The 16,951-nt window shown below is 41.8% G+C and overlaps 1 protein-coding gene across 2 annotated transcripts in view; it reads left to right on the top strand.

The window, feature by feature from the left end:
• Positions 1–16,951, top strand: part of SLC9A9 (solute carrier family 9 member A9) — a 529,481-nt gene that overhangs the window by 68,083 nt on the left and 444,447 nt on the right. The gene's annotated exons all lie outside the window — the stretch shown is intronic.

Genomic DNA, 16,951 nt, shown 5'->3' with positions numbered 1-16,951 from the left:
TTAAAAATTCTTCCTTGTTTTCTTTAAATGCTTACCTTTGGAATAATTACTAGGCCTATCTCCAATTTCTGGTATAAAAGTTGTGACATAAGGCTCAAACTTTACCCACCCTTTCTCCAACTCCACATACAAGATAGTGACCCATTCATTTCTATAGCATTGGTTGAATAAGCCATCTTCTGTCCACCCATTTGAAATACTATTTTTGTCATATCGCACAGTCACACATTTATTTTGTCTATTCCTGAACAATATATTCAGTTTTATTGACTGTCTTTCTTTTTAAGCACCAGTACCTCACTCTCTTAATTACAATAGCTATAAAATACGTTGTAATATATGATAGGGCTAATGTCTCTTCTTTTTCTTTCTCAGAACTTTTCTGACTGTTCTTGCTTATTTTCAAAATAAATTTATGAATTAACTGTTTAATCTCACTCCAAAATCACCTAGAACTGGGTATTTTTATTGGTATAGTATTACTTTATAGATTAATTTGTGAAGAAATCATATGAGATGTTGCAAGTAATTTATTATGAATCATGACAGTATCAACAAGAGATAATTGTTTATCTTCTTTATATACTTAGAATGAACCCAAAGCTAACCATAAGCATTCAGATACACTGGCAGAGAATAGGCCCATTGTCACCAACAGCTTCCTAGGAATCCCGCACACCTCCTGGCACAACTTAATTCTGCACTCAGGGAAGTGTGTTGTGCATGTAAACATCATTAGTCCTCTGTTACACATGGGGGGAGGAGTTTGAATTTCAGCCAGAGCATATGCTCCTATTTATCTAACACAACTTACTGTGCTTTATTGACCTTTTCCGGGAATACTGCCTGTTGTGCTATATTCTCGGTTGTAGATGTCTGTAAATACTTTTTCTTCAACAGTTCACATGGAATTCCATGTTAACAAAGCTTTCTGGAGATTTGGAGGCCACAAGACTACTCTTAAAAATAGCAAAAGGGAACATCTGTAAAATTGTGGGAAAGACAGTTCTCATGTTTTCCGGTGTTTTCTCTCAATTTTGCTTTTGTTTCAAGGGAATGCCTTAGGGACTCAAGAATAAAACATTAAATAGACCATGATGGTATCAGCAACCAAATTCCTACAGGCTTGATTTCACTCGCATTACCATGAGGAAGGAGCGCATGGATCCCGTGAAGGGGTGAAGGGCGGCTTTGGTCCCTGGGGGAGAAAAGGCATGATGCGGCAGAGTCCAGAGCAAGGTCAGGCCCTAGGAAGAGTTGAAAAAGCCACTCCCATATTTTTAAGATTAAATAAACAATTTTATTTTTATTTGCCATGGCAACTCTTTGTCTCATCTTGGTTAATGAGTAGCAACAATATTTACCATTCACCATGTCAGTTGTTAAATATTTTACATACATTTTCTCCTTTAAACTGATAATTCTACCATGTTGTTTCTTCCTACTCTACGATTGAGGAAATCAAGGCTTAAAATGGTGAAATTATTCAGCCAAAGTCACACAGACAGCAAATGGGGAACCTAAGGAGGCACTTGAACTCTTAACCATGAATTCATGTTCAATCTTTCATAACAAACTATAGACCTTATTATTTGTAACTCTTCATATTTATAATGAAACATTTCCTCAAAGTGATCAAATACAAACATTTATACTAATTCTTGTATAGAGGTAAGAGTCTGCTCTTGTTTTAAATAAGCTATGTTGGAATTGGAAACTTCACCAAGAAATCCATTTTCCCTTCGTTGGCTCCCACATTTTGCTGAATGAAGACACTCAGAGAGCCGTGGTGTGCCCTGCCACTCACGCAACAATTTCTTTTCAAGCTCCCGTCATGTGCATAGCGCCACACCCCTCAGGAGCCCAACGTGTGGAGCCCGTGTGTCTGATTATGCCTGAGCAGGAGTTCTTTGGCTTCACATGGTCCTGCGGGATCTTAGAGCAGCTCTCCTGTGTTCAGAGGAGACACACCTCCTCCGAGCGCAGTACCTTGGAGGTAGAGTGCTGTTACTAAGTCATATGCCCTGGGGAGGTCGTGTGTCTGCTTCCTAAAGAATTCCTCTGACCATTTATTTGTGCAACCACCATTACAATCGGCAGGTAGAAGTATTTATCTGGTTTTTCTCCTGGCTGAGAGTCGATGAGAGAGAGGAGCCCCTCTCATGTGGCCTCTGGTATCTGGCAGTCCCTCAGTGAACTTAAATGAAGCAGCAAGAAGAGGCGACGTGGAGAATAAGGGGAAAGGAAGTATTGGAAAAGGTGGGAAGGTCCAGCTACACACAAACCAATGGGTGGTCATGGAGAGTACCTCCGTAGCTGTCGTCTATTTATCTTGAAGGGCCTGGTACAAACTTTGAAACAAACGGTGCAAACATTAGAATTCATACCAGCTCTCTGCAAGAGAATATTTTTGATCATTTAAAAATTATGAGAAAGTGAAAGGCTGGAAAGATATAATTATGGTCTGAAGAGTTAATTTTAAATCATTAGGTTTCTTCTTTATAATGATTAGATTATAAGATGGAGAGGTATCATAGAAATGCAAGAAGTGATAAAGATGACTGGGAAACTGGATTTCTAAATGACCATTTCATTAAGGAAAGAGACTGTTATTTTTAAACATTCATTAATATTTTTTAAAATGCTATAAATGATGAGAAAGAGCCATACTTATTGTTGAAGAAATTCAAACCCCTTTGCCTCCTATGAAAAACAAGACTGCAATAACAGTTCTGTTCTTCAAAAGAGAAGAAACAATGGAATATGCTTGTCGAGGGTTACAGTGTTCATTCCAATGGGCTGGGATGCTACAGGTATGAAAGAATGGAGTGAGTCCCTGGTCACACGGAACTTCCTGGTTGAGGTTAATTAGACACTGGCCCATAATACTATGCTCCCTCCTGCAAAACACAATAGGCAGTTAATCTAGTTCTAACAAGAGCTTGGTAAAGGGCAGGAGAAAGAGCCCAGATATCCTGCCTGCAATATTGCAAAGGGTGGTAGTCAAGGGTCAGAGATCTTGGTGGGGAAAAATCTCTTAATAATAACCTAGAAAACCCTCCCAGTTAAAAAATAAACATTGGCTTATCATATCAGACTATTGATAAAAACATTTTATGTAGAAATAATCACTAATTTGATGTGGTAGCCCCATTCCCAAATTGCTTGTTTTAGAGATTTTACAACAGAGTTAGCACCTTAAATATTCCACTAGGTGGAGATCCTGAGCCATATTCCATGTTTCAGGAGAAAAGAAAGAAAAAAAGGAAGGAAGGAAGGAAGGGAGGAAGGAAGGAAGGAAGGAAGGGAGTTTATTTTGCTTTTCACTTCATTTTGCATGGCTTTTCTGGGAAAGATTACAGAGTGGAATTATGTATTGCTTAGTACACCAAAGAAAATTCGGCGTGTGCCAACAAGCACTTCAAAGGTTTGTAGTAACACCTTTCTGTCACAGGAGGCTCAACTGACACTAAAAAACCAGGGGCATAAGATCTATGATAGTATTTTTTTATAAAAGAGAAGTGCAAGGGATGGTCTTTTCCTTCACAACCACAGTGACAAAATCACACACCAGTTACTTGAACGCATCTGTTTATCAAGACATTTACTCTAAAGCAGATGGCTGGATTCTTTCAGCCCAGGATCTCTTGGTTGAGCTAGTAGGATAAAGTCAGCATGACAAAAAGTGGTAGGATGTGAAACAGGTGAAATGGAAATAGCTTTACATCAGGAGTGTCAGCAGACCGAGGATCCAGTGCTGACCTTGCTGCTCAGCTGTGTGCCTTTGCTCTTCAGGCCTCAGCACCCTCATCCATGCAATGAGGAGCCTGGAGAGAGAGTCTCCTCGTCCCGTCTGTGCCCACCCATGGCGTACTGATTGCTCGGGCAAGCTCCGGCCAACTCAAGAAAATAATCACAGGTGGTATCTTTGCTTCTACATCCCTCAATAAAACATAGTTCTTTGGGCGAGGCTGCTTTGAGGATGATCACACAAATAAATCAACCCAATTGCTAAGTTTTATTCGGGAATATGGAAGTTATGCTTCTATCAGGGGCTGTTTTAATTATGTATTAAAGATTGCAGTAGAATTCCATATTCATAAAATTGGTAGACTATCAAAATAGCCCATTAAAGTTCAAACACCAAAATCTCAGAATACCCTTACAATTACTGTAAAAAGGGCCCTTATGATAATAGATCTGGTAGTGGTGGTTGCTTTCTTTGTTTAAACCATTTCCATTCAACGAATGTGGACTGTCCTCTCCATACTTACAACGACATCAGATTCACCAGAAGATGACATCTAAAGAGGGCTGTCTGGGGACTTTCAAAGAAACACCCGTGGGCAAGCATGACTCCAAGCCCAGCCCCTCATCCAGGCCCCGTGCAGGGCATTCTATGAAACACGTTCACATCAAAGTGTGGGAGATTGGACACGGAGGCTAAAGTAGCACGGGGTTGGGTGGGGCTATTTTGTCCCCAGTCTTTCCAATTAGGGCACAGAGGTCTGCTGGCATCTATGTTATTACTGTTCTAGGACTGAGTCTCAGTGCACTTTAGGAAAGGTCTCTCCTATGAAAGAAGACAGAAAATGTTGCTAAAGTGAGGGATGCTTAAAATAGTAAAATACATAAGAGGAGACAGAAACTAAAGATAGGGGACTCTGACTTTAGCCGCAACTCCTCAGTTTAAGTGACAGAAACGAACTCAGGGCAGCTTGAGCAGAAAAGAGGTGTTTTTGTAAGAACAGAGGACATCTCACTGAATCTAGTGGCAGAAAACGGGCTGGTCTGGGATAAGGAGCCGGACAACCATTGAAGATTCAGGGGGTACTCTTACACTTGATCTCTTCTGGATCCTTCCTCTCTCTCTTCTGCTGTCTCTCAGTGGAGTGGGAAGGCAGACATCCCATAACCCTGCATTAGTCATTTCTCAGCAAAAATGACCAATCCTGAGTGGTTATTTCGATCCCACTCCCAAACTATTCAGAGTGGATGTGGCTAGAATCTGCATAGACTCACTCGGGGTGAGGTGTCCACCTTAATTTGAGCAATTCTGTCTTGGGAAGGGGTGGCCCACACGGGGTTTCTGGGGCCCACTCTAGGGGTGTAGCAGTAGTTCTCAGGGGGCCTGTCATCCAGGGAATAGCAGAGTATCAGACGTGAAAGGAGGCGGTGTCAGCTTATGGTTGATAGCAGGGATTTGGAAACTTACTACCCATGTGACTAAGTTGGGCAGGTTATTTAATCTTCTCCCCTTAGCTTCTTTAGCTGTGAAATGAGGATGACTGTGGATTTGAGGTAAACAAATTTGATCGATGTGAAGCTGAGAGCACATTGCCTGTAACATAGTTAATGGATATTAGTTGTTGGTGTTATCATAATTATTAAGCAGTATAGATATTTTAAAAAATTCAAGGTTACTTTGAGTCAGGTTCTAAGGCTATAGCAACTTATTAGTAACCTCTTGGTTTGTAATCCCCCTTTCCTCATTAATAAATATAAGCATTATATTTAGAGACTCAGTTTTATGTGAAGGCTTAGGTGACCCCTCTACCTCTATACCCTCTATCTACCCTCTCCCTGTACCCCGAATTTGCTATTCTCTGCTAAAACCAGCTTAGTATCATGTATACCTCCTGACCTTTTATTTATTTTTTATTGTTGAGAGAGAGAGAGAGAAAGAGACACTGATTTGTTGTTCCACTTATATATACATTTATTGGTTGATTCTTGGATGTACCATGACTGGGGATCAATCCCACAACCTTGGTGTGTTGGGACAGTCCTCTAGCGAACTGAGCTACCTGGCCAGGGACCTTTAACCTTTCTTACCTTAAGCCTTCTGCCTCACTTTATCTTCATCTTTAACTTTTGAAGTTGTCTGGCCCTATATTCCCCCAAATCCCTCACATATCTTGGTTCATTTTCTCCACTATTAGCAGCTTAGTTCCATACATCTTCAAGTCTGTCTATACCAGGGAACTTCTTATCTTATTAAAGATATGAGGGCTAATACTTCATCAGGGAGGATTTCTACAGCCTTTAAGTCCCCATAAGAGACAATGTATTTCACTCAGAGAAAATTAAAAAGCCCTACTTAGGGAGAACTGATGGCAAATTTACAAAGGATATTATACAATCATCCAAAAGTAATTCTTATTTTTTAATGCAACTCTATAGCAATAGGTATATTATTATGTTAAATGATAAATGAACAGTGACTTGGGGATACATCTGCCCTACATGAATTTTTTCATTCGAAGAAGCTGGTTATACCTATAACAGCCACCTTGAACTTAGTGTGGGCTGTTGACCATGAGTTGGCAATGCTCTCATTATAACTGGAGGTTATAAATGGTAGTTGTCAAGACAAGATTCTACCTTTATTTGGGAGCCAAAGATATAAATGCAGAATTTCTCGAATGGAACAGTCTGGGGAAGTTCCAAGGTGATGGAAGGGGATGAAAGAGAGCAGCTTTGGAAAACCGTGTGGTGATGGCAATACTCCAACTCACTTGTCCCGCCTCTGTCCGCACACGCTTTCCCCGCTGTTTCCTTTGCCTAGTGACTGCACTGACTGTCCCTCCTCCTCCTCCTCACCCATTATCTTCTCATTTCCTGCCAAACCCTCCGCAGGGTTCTTCCTCAGCCAGTGTAAGACAAAGCGAAGGGTCTGCGATGACACCATCCTTCCTAATTCTTGAAAACCATGCTATGCCTTGATTGGGAAGAAGAAAAATGCCAAGTGAGACATGAAAATGTTGAAAGTCAGAAAAGGGCAGCCATGGAACTAGACACTGGGATTGTCAGACTGTGGGGTAGGAGACACGTGTTTAGACTTTGTGGAGTCAGAGAGAACACTCTTAGTTATCTGAATGGTGTTACAGCTTTTGGTTCCTGGGAGACCCGGATGTTGACTGACTTGCAATGCACAGCCAAGTCCTCCCCAGTGAAAAATTGTTTCCCTCTAAGTGCTGGGAGTTCCACTGTTGAGAAAATCCCAGTGGACTAAAAATATATTGATTATTTAGATCAGGGGTCACAAAATGGCTATTGAGCCAACAACTGTAGTAAACAGATGTGTTTTGTTTGCCTTGAATGCTTGAAATTTTTTACAAAAAATTAAATTCGAATGGGAGGAAGTACATTCTCCGTTTCTCCATAAGGCCCCCTTGGTGGATTTCCACTGCTTCATTCCGGTTCATCTCTGCTATCCGGTTAGGACACGGCAGCATTTGAAGCTGCCTACTGATTTTGATTTAGGTGTCACAAATCTCTGTTATTGAGAAGAAATCAAGCCCTGAGCTCTCCCTGTTGTTGTTTAATTTTTCTTCCTCTGGCATTTATGAACTGTTTGGCCCTAGGGGCCTTGTCTTACATAGCTTGCAGGTTTCTGGGAGAGCACAAGGGAGAGGTTTGACTGTCTCACTTCTCTTGTGACCTGATTTGGATCTTATTGGTTCATCCTACAGTTTACTTAAGCCCCTACAGAAAGTACTTTTATTATATTGCTGATATATGATGTATGCCTTTTTTAAAAAAAGCTTTGAGGCAGCTTACTTATAGGACCATTAAAAACAAAAACAGAATCATTTCAGTGGCTATTTAGAAGTAGACTAGCAGGATTAATTTGTTACTTTAGTCAGACATTTAACTCAGCTTCCTTGGGTGAAACAAAGAGGGCAGCACATAATTCTCATTGCCCAGTTAAGGGAAGCCTCCCCCTTTGTTTGGGGACAAAATATTGCATTACACAAATTCTTATAGGGTGACTATCCCTATTAATATTTTCAGTTGCTTTGTATTTATTGCTACAAAAATGGATTATCCATTTAACCAACTCTCGCCCCAGAGTACCCTGGTTTCTGATGTGCAAAGGTGTGGAGGACCAATAAATGCTTTTGAAAATAAGTACTTTTGAAAATCTTTGCAAGCTTAATCTATATAGGGCAAGGATTATTATAAAACAAATGGATGTTTGTGCTAAAGCTTTTCAGGGCTGGGGAGAGCCTACCAGTCTCTACCGGTCTCCTGTGCACTGTGAGTAGGGCGGGGGCTCCGAAAGCACGCATGGTGCAAAGGCCTATTCACCAGCACGTCCTGGTTATGAGGTGGTAGATCCACAGCAAGATGTTGATGGTGCTGCAAACCACCGAAGCTCGGCAATTATAATTCATTGAATCTGCAGCTCCCCTCAAGGGAATCACAGGCTTCTAGTTACCATTTGTCTGGGTGTCATAAACCAAGTCCAGAGATGTTGGATTGCTCACAGCAGGACTAAGGCAGTGTTGTAATGGGGAAGAAAGCTTTGATGAAAACAAAATAGCTCAACAGATAGGACCCCCCCACACCTCGTCTCTCCTCAACCCACCCTTGTCTTAATCTCTGAAAGCTCATTTTGGAGGCGTTTCTGTGAGAACCAGCTCTCCTTTTGAACATCTCCAGAGCCTTGTTTTCATCCGGGCTTTGTCCCAGGAGCCCTGGCTCAGTTCCCACCCTCTGTTTCTCTGTCACTTTCCCCTCCTGGCATCTGCTTCTGACTCATCCTTTCCAGCCCTCGGCCCTTTCATCCCCTCTCTCGCTTAGGGAAAGCCTCTTCTGTTCTGGGGCCCACTGAGGCTCCCCCGTCAATAAAACAGACTGATGGCAGGTTTCACACATTTCCCAATTATTGTCTGCAGATACTTTTCAGAACAAGCAATCCCCCAAACCCTTCACACACAAAACTACCCTCCCCTGGCAAAATGATCTTGTTGGGAGCCTGAAAAGGAAAAACCCCAACAAAGGAAGAATAGAAAATAGTCACTGGCGGGAGCTTCCTGGCCTCAGACCTTACTTCTGTTCATGGGGATAAGGCGAGAAAAGTCCCAACGCGCCACAGCCTGGCTCTGGGGCTACCGTACTGGAACCAACTTTCACTGAGAGACAGTGCCTGCAAGAACCGCTCCTTTATGTTATCACCTCATTGGTTAGGCTTTTCTATGTTTTCTGTTCCCTGGGTCCCGCTTTTTTACTATTGTGAATTTAGGTGATTAACCCTGGGAACTGGCCGTCCCTTTCCACATCTTTGTCTCAGGAGCCTCAGATATGATCTCTGAAAGGCCTACCCAAAGCTGTGGGGGAAGGGTGAGCTCCCAGGCCCTCTCCTGGCTTGTAGAGGAGAAAGAGAAATCTTGAGACTCTAGACATGCCTGATCATAAGGAAGATTCCTCACTTTTTCTTTATCAAAAACCTGTCTTCTTTTGTATTTCTTTTTCCTTCCCCTCTCCACTTAAAGAATTAGAAATTTTTGTTGTATGTTCTCCTGGGCAGTGCTGGTCTGCAGGTAATCCCAGAGAGCTGGGGTCCTTGGACCTAAGCCCCCTCCACACCCAATCACATCCATCTACTGTGAGGGGCCATCAGGGATGTTACAGCAAGTCCAGCATCCACCTCTCAAAACCCTCTAAGGCTGCCATGGGTCGCTGCCATTTCGAAACTCACCGCATGGTAACCAGTGGGCCTCCTGAAGGGTACTAAGGAACAACAAAAGGCCGACAACCAAGCCATGGGGTGGCCTCACTTGGCTTGCTTTCTTTAGCACTCTTGAAGGGAAAATTCTGCATTCCCCCACCCATCCAAACAGGAGACTGGAGCTCTGTGGCAGCAATCGGTAGAAGGTGGAGAAAGGAAGCAGAGCTTGCCAAGTTCAACCGGTCTGCCGCTTCCCAACTTGCATGCATTTGAAGTAAGCAAAGTGATTCCTCTACACCTTTTTTTCACAGGCCAAATCCCAATTTGAAGGAGGCAGAAAAACCTTCCAAATGTGGCAAAATACAAGGCGTAACTGCAGCCTAGGGGCATGTGTGTGCTTTCCAACAGGGGCAAAACTTCTTGGAGCCATTTGCTCTGGAGAGTGGGGAAAGGGAAGGAATGAAAGCCTGAACTTCAAAGAAATGTAAATAAAACATTCCTTCTCCTCTGATTTTAATCTTTTCATTGGCTGCTTTCTGTGAGGGGCTACCTAAGTGAGTGCCTACCCCTCAATCAATCAAGGCCTTTCAGAACAGGACCATGGTGGGGACAGCTTGCCCCAGGAAACTGTAATGGAGGGAGTGCTAGCTCCAGAGAAAGGCCTTTGAGCACAAGAAGTGCAGCTGCAGGGGCCCAGGGGCTCCGCTTCTCCATCACCCTTGGGAGCAGATTGTGGGAGCAAAGCTTATCTCCCATTTTTATCCATTTTTAACAATGCTTTGCCTACTGCTCGTTAAACTGAGCTGCCTTAAGCTCAGCACAAAAAGCTCTTTTCAGAGCATCTAGCAGATAACTGTAAAAAAAAAAAAAAAAAGAAGAAAAGGGACCATTCACAGAGCTTTCTTGGTGCCCTTTCAGGAATTGGAGCTGTGTTCGGACAACCAGGCCTGAGACGGCTTTTGGGGACAAAGACATCACCAAGGATTAGGTCTACATTTATTATTCTTAATGTTGCCACCACACTCTTGACTCTACCTCTGCCTTCCTTACAAGGAGCACCCCTTCACCACCCCCAAGATGGGCAGGCCTGCTGGCAGTTCTGATGGGTGTCTGTGGACTGGTCAGTACAGCCCGGGAGCATCACCTGTGTTAAATCGTATCTCACCTGCATTATTAGGAAATGGTGTCTAAAACTCATGGTCTCATCTGCAAACTCTGGACCTGTAGCAAAGGAGATGGAAAGGAGAATTCTAGACAGGCAGAACAGCGGCCAGATCCCGTGAGAGTTCCGTGCGTCGCTGGTTTCCATATCAGCGGGGCTGCGTCGGGGCAGCAGCTCGGCCTGCGTAGAGGCAGCAGCTCGGCCTGCTAATGGGAACGCCCCCTGGGATGCCGGTTCTCTTCCACAGTGTGGCAGGAGGGGCACCCACTCTGCTGCTGCTGAGGAGATTTCTGAGAATGCTGGAGTTTTATTTTGTAATCTCTGAACATCACTTTGAAGTAAGGTTTCTCTGAAGTAACTCTAAAGCTGTTCCTATAGAGCCTGATGAGTGTCCGAGATGTAATTTAAAAGATTCTGGATGGAGAAACAGCCCTCTCTTCCCAACCCATTCCCTCTCAACTGCCAGCCATGTGGGTTGGAACAGATGTTTCTACTGTCACGGAGGATGGCCAGCTCTGGTCCAGAATCCCCTTGACTGAACTCAGTCCAACGAGAACAGATAATACTGCTCTCTTAATTGTAGTCTTCAGAGGGTAGTCTTCTTCCCATTACCTTCAACTACATTTTTTTCTTTCAGTGTTTGCCTGTTGATTCCATGTCCACCTCCTTACCCCGGGCTTGATTAGTGTTGTGGTGTTTACTTCTTCTGGGAAGGCACTTCTGCTCCTCTCTTTCTTCGGTCACAGCCGACCCAGATGCAGAGGAGAGGCGCAGACGTCAGGGAGTGCTCCCGTGGCCCTAGCCTGTGGAGGGAGGTGCGATGGGGCAGAGGGAGACGAGCTGACGCAAAGCTACTACGGGGTCCCAACCAAGGCCCCGGCTGGCCCCAAGGGGATAGGAGGCCCTGGAACCAAGATGGTCCTTTAGAGTTGTCCTAAATTGACACGAGGGGACGCGGTCTTTGTACTCTTCATACTGCTGGATGCAGGCTGCCCCTGGGCAGAATCATGCATGCCCTTAGACAAGGGGAATATCTTTAACCAAGGCGGTCCCTACAGGGGCTGATGGGTGAGGGCCTTCTCTGCAGCAGCAGGAGTGATGAAGGCCAAGCATCGCATCATCTTCCACCATCTCCATGTCAGACCCTTTGGCAGGCTTGCCAGAAACATCCCACCAGTGATTTTAAAGTGAAAGACGCTTAGAGAGGAGGGTGCCCTCCAAAAGCATGCGTCCTCCTCCACAGGCAGGAACCTGTTCAGCAGGGACGAGAACTGCAACCTCCCCTCACTCTGCAATGCCAGACTGGGGGCCTGGCTGGCCTGCCTTCAAAACTGGAGTTGGCCACCGACGATGATTCCACAGCTCGTCAGAGCAACATCTGGTGTGAGTCTCCTCCGGCATCCCGGGTCTGCAGAGCAGAGAGCCGGCATTTACACTCAACAGGAAGCCTGGATTTCAACAGGGAAAAAAATATAAATATTTATCTAATCACATAATTAAGGAAATCTACTGTTCCTGTACAGTTGCAATCTAAATGGCCCACTTCATTAAAATGCAGAAGTTTTTGTGAAATACTTTAAACTTCTTCCTCAAAAGGCTCTTTCCTCCGTGGGTTTATTTTTTTAGAGAAAACATGTATCTGTATTTATAAATATAAAACACATATTTACATACTATACAGTCTTAATGAAGGTATGTTTGTCAAGGTGGAAGTATTATATTTATATTATATAAAACACATATTTATATAACATATAATAAATATTTATATATTTTATATCTTATATATTTTATGTATGTTTTTTAACTACATTTTGATTTGACCCTGTATCTTCTTTTCATTTTATTATAGAATGCCTATCAGTTATTGTTACTTAAAGACATTACCACACAGCATCAGAGAACGTTTTGTCCCATGTTACTGTTACAGAACAGCAGGTAGACTTGTGCCCACAGGAGGTGAGGGAACTGGAGAGCTGAATTATTCAATGATTTGACTGATATTTATGTAGAGCAGGAAGTAATGTATTAGAGATGGGGAAGTCCAATTAGTGTTTTTGTTAATTAGACTTCTTTATTTTTTTAGCTCAATTGTGCAGAATAACTATTTGCCTGCTTTGCTCAGGACCTGGGTAAAGGTCTTGACTACTATATTACAAAAAATAGAATGCCACTGAGATTGGGGCTCTTTGAAGAACTGTGAAGCTTGTGAGAATAAAAAAAAATGTCGGAAAATTCAAACGCATTGCATTTACTGAAGCTATTAAAGACCCCATTGGAAGTTAGAACAAAGCTCAATGTAAATTATTCTAACTGAAGATAGAACTGTAAATAAGACACTTTGACTTCTTAAACCATCTGTCATTTGAATTTAAGACCAAGTTTTACTGCAATATCAAGACAATAGAGTATCGTGCATTTAACTAAAAAGCTGTTGACTTGAGAGTCTCTAGTTCTTTTTCATCCTTATAGTGATGAATCTACTAACTAATATTTAGATGTTGAAGACTTACTCATACAACAAATGGAATAGCACCTGCATGGGAGCCTGAATAATTGAGATTTCTGACCCTGCTCACCCCTGGGGTATAATCATAATGCAGAGTAATTGAGATGTCTAAGCATCGGCATTTAGATTTTCCTTATCTTGGTCTAGCCAGTGGTTATCAAACTTTCATGGTGTGCTCAAGGATTACTATACAGGGATATGCTTTTGAAACCAGGATAGTTATATCCCATGCACCAGTTAAGGGATGTTCAAGGACTAATTTGGCTATCTGAGAATTATATTAAGAAGCAAGTCAACTATTGACCTACTTAGGTCTGGGAATCCACTAAAGGTCCCAACTAGCCATATTCCTCAATGCTGGCTTTAAGAGGTGATGCAAATGCTATGCTATTGAGAAGTTATTGAACTTTATAAGTGATTTACTTTTCACTTTCGAATGGAGTAGAGAGCATTTAACATTAGTCCTGTACAGTAGCATGCTTACTCTTTGGAATCTGGGGGTGTTTTCCTGAGTGGGAGAGAAGGAAGTCCAGCCAAATCTCCAGAAGTGGAATTTTTAGCCTCGCTCGTTGATGCCAGAGCATTTTGCTGTGCATTGCGAGTCTTTCAAATTACTGTGGTGTTTCTTTTTTTAAATAATAAATTTATTTATTTATTTTTAGTTACATACAGTTGGTATACAATATCATATTAGTTATAATAGTTTCAGGTATACAATATGGTGATTCAACATTTTTATACCTTACAATATGATCACCCCCAAAATTCTAATAATCATCTGTAGCCATAAAAATTTATCAAATATTATTGACTCTATTTTCTTTCACTTTTTTTCACTTATCACCCCCACTTCCTTCCTTCTAGTAACCATCCCTTTTGTCTCTGTTTCTGTGAGTCTGGTTTTTTTATTGTTGTTTATACATTTGGGTTTTTTTTTAGAGTCCACATATAAGTGAGACTACACAGTATTTGTTTTTCTCTTCATGACTTATTTCACTTAGCATAATACATTTTAGATCCTTCCATGTTGTTGCAAATTGCAAGATTTATTCTTTTTTACTGCTATGTAATATTCCACTGTGTATACACCATGTTTTCTTATAACTGGTCATCTAACAATAGACACCTAAGTTGCTTCTATATTTTGGCTATGGTAAATAATGCTGCCGTGAACATAGAAGTGCTTATATATATATTTTGAATTAGTGTTTTCAATTACTTCAGATAAATACCTAAAAGTAGAATCACTGGATCATATGGTAGTTCTATTTTTAGTGTTCTGAAGGCCCTCCATGCTGTTTTCCGCAGTGGCTGCACAATTTGCAGTCCCACCAACAGTGCACGAGGGTTCTCTTTTCTCCATATCAGTATGAGTACTATTTTTTTTTTAGTAAGTCCCTAAAAGCAAGGTAAACACAAGCAAAAATAAACAAATAGGACTCTTTCCAACTAAAAAGCATTTATAAAGCAAATGAAACCATCAACAAAACAAAAAGACAACCTACTAAATGGAAGAATATATTTGCAAATGACATATCCAATAAGGGTTTTATATCTAAAATACATAAGAAACTCATACAACTCAGTAATAAAAAAATGAACAATCTGATTGAAAAATAGGCAAAGAAAATTAAAAGGTGCTTCTCTAACGAACACACACAGATGGCCAACAGGCGTATGAAACGATGTTCAACATCACTAATCATCCGGGAAATGCAAATTAAAGCCACAATGAGGTATCACCTCATGCCTGTCAGAGTGACTGTTATTAAAAGTCAACCAATGCCTGGAGTGTTTCTGACATGTGATTTTACAGCTAATTTTCATCTCTGCTTATACCAGGGATACTTTTTCTGTAAAGGAAGTAAACAGATAAACATCTGATATGTGTGATAAAGAATGACACCAGGGCTATCTGTGTTTTAGCATCACCACAGTGGCAAAGCTCCCAGATAAGGCAAAGAGGTATGGGCAGCATTTATGAATATCAATTTAAAATAATGAACAAATAATTAAAATCATGTGTTCACAATATTTACAATAATGAAGTGCTTTAAAATTCCTTTAATAGTCTATATTTATGTTCTTGAAGTGAACAAAGCTCTGAAAAAAATCAAGAGTTAAATAATTAGGTCCAGTTAGGGAATACATATATCATATTTAATGACTCTTATGAAAAATGTCACTTTTATTATTCTCTTGACTATATTAATGCTGGTATATATATTGGGGTTATTTGGGTTATTTGGGCCTGTAATTTTAGCTTAATTCCTGTCTTTAGTTACTACCATCTTATTTTTATATCTTCTTTTACCCCTCTTTCTACTAGTTTATATAGTTGAAATGAATCTTTCATACCTTACATTACTCTTTGAAGGTTTCTGAAATCTTTTTCATGAAGAAACTGTGTATGTAAGCATGCATGTGTGTTCGGGGAGGAGGATTGTGGTAGCAAGCAAGTAAATAGACAAAGAAATGTGTATAGAAACGTGTGGGTGTACATGGCTTGGCACCTCTTACATGGCTGTATTTGCATGAACAAGTGAAGGTGACCGGGTAGAAAGGGGTTGTTAGATTTTATACATATGAAACACACATACCGAACATACTTACTCATTGGGCTTATTGGATGTGCTTCTGTTTTGTGGGAAAAAAATGATTGATTAGATGTGAGCCCTGTTTTCGGGGGACACATGTCCATGGAAGAAGCCAGAATAGTATACAAGCTATCACCACTCTATGAGATAAGTTCTAGCAATACTTATACTTAGGGAGAAATAATAAGAACTCTGGTGAGAAAGGTCCTCTTTGTTATCAAGAAAGCAAAATCAGAAGCAGCAAGAGTAACCTAATCAAGTTTCTTAGAGCCTCATCAGAGGAATGGTTTCTTTCTGTTTGTGATGGGTGAGTGAAGTTCTGTGCTCTCGCATAAAGCAATAGGTAGTGAGGCCAGAGGGCCAGGAGATGTACATCCTGTCAGAAGGAGAGGCGAGGAGGACCAGCATTTTCTGTGGGCCTCATGAAAGGTGGGCAACTCACACATTTACCGCAGAGAACAACCCCGTGACAAGTGCTCCTTCAGTGGTTAGTTATAGAGCAGGCACAATGACAGGCAATGAGAGTACAGCAGGGAACCCGTCAGCAAGTTCCTGCCTGCATGGGGCTTCCACTCCACCAGGGGAAACAGACAATAAGTAAACCATCAAGTAATACGAAGGTTCCAGTCATAAGTGATGTGATGGTATGAGCCTGGTAATGGGACATCAGGAAGTGATAACTGAGCCGGGAGGTACTTGGAAGAGGAGGTCCAATCCTGAGGAGATGTCAGGCAGAACATTCCAGGCAGATATAAAGGACCTTAAAATAGAAACGAACATAGCACGTTCAAGGAACTGGAGGAAGGGATGTGGGTCTGGAGAAAGGTAAGCAAAGAAGAAACAGGGAGGAGAGAAGTCAGAAGACTCGGACCCAGACCACGGGCTGCGTTGGAGACTGGCTTTTCTATGTGTGAAGGGAAATGCTTGGACAGGGTTCTGCAGAGGGCCGATGTCAAAGCAAAATGCCTGCACAGAAGGTAAGTGGCACAGTGATTCTAATCAGCAACTGCTGCAATCAGGGAAGAGATGTCAGTGTAGAACTAGACTCGCTTCCATAAAAATGGAGAGGGGAGATTTATCGCCAAGGAGCTCAGCATGTGGAAAATTACTAGGGGAAACATCAGGAGGAAGGCAGATTCTAGCTGAACAAACTCAATAGGATTCTTGCTGAAGGAAGGCCAGGATGATGATATATCATGGGTGGGGGCTTCAAGAAACACTGACTT

The sequence above is a fragment of the Sturnira hondurensis genome, unplaced genomic scaffold (genome assembly GCF_014824575.4).
Source record: "Sturnira hondurensis isolate 20B ecotype Veracruz unplaced genomic scaffold, ASM1482457v3 Scaffold0000396, whole genome shotgun sequence".
Classification (NCBI taxonomy): Eukaryota; Metazoa; Chordata; class Mammalia; order Chiroptera; family Phyllostomidae; genus Sturnira; species Sturnira hondurensis.
Note: the sequence above shows the minus strand (reverse complement) of the source record. Positions and strands in the feature narration are given on the sequence as shown.